General features: G+C 45.8%; 1 non-coding gene across 1 annotated transcript; it reads right to left on the reverse strand.

The window, feature by feature from the left end:
* Positions 1–1474: 1474 nt before the first annotated feature.
* Positions 1475–1547, reverse strand: trnak-cuu (transfer RNA lysine (anticodon CUU)). Its single transcript has one exon. It is a non-coding gene; the product is annotated as a tRNA-Lys (tRNA).
* Between the last annotated feature and the right edge of the window lie 2319 nt (positions 1548–3866).

Genomic DNA, 3866 nt, shown 5'->3' on the forward strand with positions numbered 1-3866 from the left:
AAATCAGGTTCCCCACTTTGGCTAAAATGGCCCAGAAATACCTCTCAGCCCCATGTAGCAGTGTGGAAAGTGAAAGGCTTTTTAGTTCAGTGTCACACATTACAGATGACAACAGAAACAGGCTCACTGCTGATCATGCAGAAAAGCTACTTTTCCTTAAAAAAAAAAAAGAATGCCACTCATTTCTAAATAGGCTCCATTAAGTGAGTCGTCTTAGACTTGATGTTAATACCTACCTCTGTCATGATCCGGTCTGGCAGGGGTTACTCCAGGTCCGGACTGGAGTTTCATGTTAGTCTTGTGTGATTGTTTCCTGATTGTTATCACCTCTGTCTACATGTATAAAACTATCCTGTTCGTGTCTGTTTGCTGTCAGGTCATTGTGTGGTGATGTTTCCCTTGTCGTGTGCATTATGTATTAAACACCTGTCCTGTGATGTCGTGCGTATGCGTCCTGCTTTCTCGCCATGTCCAGCTCAACGTGACAACCTCAGTGGCACTGACTGCCACAGTTCTATGTTGGTGGATGTTGTTAGTTATATTGTGCACTAAATAGCAAAGATGTTTGTTAATACCACTTGAGTGGTCTAAAGCGGCAGAGTTTATAACAAACGGAAAAAATACTTGCACTGTCACTGCTTAAATTTTTTTTTTATAATAATTTATTCTGTAATATCATTTTAAATAAATGTTCTTAATTCCAAACTATTGCCTGTTTTTTTTGTTAAATTATATTACTAAAGCTGTTATCTGTAAATTTAAATCATGTTTTTATTAAGTAGTCTGTATCGGTATCGGCAAGTACTGAAATGCAAGTACTCATTTTCCAAAAAAGTGGTATCGGTGCACCCATAGTCTTCAAATTTTGTAATATAAAGAATGCTCCACATTGTCAAGTTTTCCATTGCTTCAACGCAGATCACTATTCTAAGTCAAACAGGTAGACTTGATTTATGTACGCTTTTAAGCTGTATATAGTTAATAAGCCAAATCTCAAAGTGCAGCTTCCTCACCCTGCCAAGGTGCATTGCATCCATTATTCTGGGGCTATGTTTTTTGGCTTGATAATGGACAGCAGCATTGGGTATTATACAGCCAGAATGAGAGTATTGTGTACTGGCCTGTCACTGCTGCAGTCAAGTCAATATGTCTTCTTCAGATTTGGACCAGGCTTAAATTGCAATCAAGCATAGAACAAGAACGTATATGAAAAAAAAGAAAGTGAAGTGATTGTCACACGTGATACACAGCAGCACAGCACACAGTGCACACAGTGAAATTTGTCCTCTGCATTTAACCCATCACCCTGAGTGAGCAGTGGGCAGCCATGACAGGCGCCCGGGGAGCAGTGTGTGGGGACGGTGCTTTGCTCAGTGGCACCTCAGTGGTACCTTGGCAGATCGGGATTTGAACCAGCAACCTTCTGATTACGGGGCCGCTTCCTTAACCACTAGGCCACCACTGCCCGAACAGACGCCCAACGTGGGGCTCGAACCCACGACCCTGAGATTAAGAGTCTCATGCTCTACCGACTGAGCTAGCCGGGCACCGGCTAATATGTATGCACTGAGCAGAAGCGCTTCCCATTTACCTTGAATGGGGTGAAGTCATGTGCTGCTGAACTGAATTGTGTGTCCACTACTTAACAGTGTTTGTGGCAGAAAGTTAAAATATTTTAATTGCAGAACAGTTGCTTCTTTGTTTCTCTCCCTGATGTGGTCTTGGTCTCTGTTTCCATATCCTTTTCTTTCTCTGCCTGAATTTTTTTCTGTCCCTCTACCTTTCGTATTTGCTTTGTCTTGCTGCTTCTTTTTTCGGGGCCTGGTTTGTTTTAGTCTACGTAAATTAGTCAATATTTGGTCTTCTGCCCCCATCATGACAGTCGTTTTTTTTTTATATGATACAGGAAGCATAGAAATATGGTGAGGGTGAGTCATTTGATTTGATGATTCATGAGACAATCATCAATCTTACTGTATGTATTTATATATTTTAAGTATATATTTTGACCTTGCACTAGTGAACAATCTCCTTGTTCAACTCCTAGTGCCAGTTCCCTATGACTACAACTGTCTGAGCTTTATATGACCTGGTTTTGACATAGAGTTTGGGGACACAGCACTACGGGCAGAAACTTTGGAACCACTTACATAAGTAAGCAAAACTGCAACCATGCCAATAAATTAACTATCAAGACTCATTTGATTACAGGCTGAGAAATATTGAATGTTAAATATTGGAGTAAATATATGGCTTGATTTGTGCTGTGCAAGCACAAAATGAGTCGCTGTGTTTTTTCAACCTTGATCACGTCCTTGATCATAAAATTAATCTGATTACAAGGTTATGCATGCAGTGGTTTTACAATTCATAAAACCTCCCCAGTGTCACGGTCACCAAAATCAGAACGTGAGCACGTGTTGAAGAAGACGAGGAATCTCGGTGCGATAGAATGCAAGAAGGCAGGTAAGTTCCCTCCAAGTTACTCAGCAACTTGGGTACAATAGAGGACGGGACAGGAGAGAAGAGTTCAGGAGAAAAGGATTCGATCAGGGCAGAAACGGTCTTACTAGGTCTCGAGGAGAGAGGAGCCGAGTCGTGATGACGCATGTCATTCAATGACTGAGCGGCTGGCAGCGGCCATCTAGCCAATTAATAGGAGCCACGTTACCTCGCTTCCGTGTTACTCCCAGTCACATGATGGGAGTAACACGGAATCATGTGACAGTACCGGGCACAGACGTTGCAGGCGTCAACTTGTACATCCTGCTGTAACGAAGGCCACCAGAACGCCCGGCGAATGAAGGAGAGGGTCCGTTGACATCCTGGATGGCCTGAGGGTACAGAGGAACCCCCCCAGTGCAGCACATCGGACCGGCAGGTGTTGGGGACGTACAGGCACCCTGATGGGGTGTTAGCCGGGCAAGGTTCGGGCGCCTTGGCAGCCCGGACCTTAGTCTCCAGGGACCACCGGAGAGGACCTAGGATGCGATGAGGTGGAAGAAATGGCTCAGGGTCGGAAAATTGTGAATCTGGAGCATGCTGTCAGGACAGTGCGTCAGCCTTTTGATTTCTGGAACTGGGACGGTAGTAGAGCTGGAAGTTTAATTGTTCGAAGAACAGAGCCCACCTCGCCTGACGGGGATTGAGTTGTTTGGCAGCTTTGATGATGATGAGGTTTTGGTGATCGGTCCAGACCAGAAAGGGGGTGTCACAACTTTGCAGCCAGTGCAATTCCCAGTCCGGACCGTGTTGAGAGAGAACAACACCAGCACCCACCTCCACTTCTACCACAAACGGACTTAAAGACATGAATGGCCTCAGTGGTTAGGTGAAATGGGCGTGACGAATGCTTGGTGAGAGCAGAAAGGGGTGCTGCGACTGTACTGTAGCCACGGATGAAGCGACGATAGAAATTTGCAAACCCAAGAAACTGTTGCAGCTGTTTCAGCCTTGTGGGTAGGGGCCACAATGCCACTGCTTCCAGCTTCTTGGGCTCCATGGCCCCACCCTGAGGCAAGATGGTAAAACCCAGGAACGACATGCTGGTGGAGACGACATGCTGATTCCATTCCAGGACGGCCGGGAGAGTGAGTCATGAGGTCAGCGTCGGAATATGAGGAACAAGTGGCCCAGCTGATCATGCCGTTCCGATCAGCTGGGCGCCCTGTTTCCCTGACGAATAGGGTAGTTTAAGCGGGTGTGTGAAGGGGAAGCGCAGTATGCACACAAACCCACCCTGAAACATCGCTGTTTCTCTTCCTGGGTGAGGGCTGTCCATCCAAGCTACATGGGTTCCCCCCAATTAACTGGAGGAGTGACGGTTGTTTGCGGTGGTGAGAATTGAGGTCGGGGAGTCCGGTGCA

This window comes from Denticeps clupeoides, chromosome 14 (genome assembly GCF_900700375.1).
Source record: "Denticeps clupeoides chromosome 14, fDenClu1.1, whole genome shotgun sequence".
NCBI classification, from domain to species: domain Eukaryota; kingdom Metazoa; phylum Chordata; class Actinopteri; order Clupeiformes; family Denticipitidae; genus Denticeps; species Denticeps clupeoides.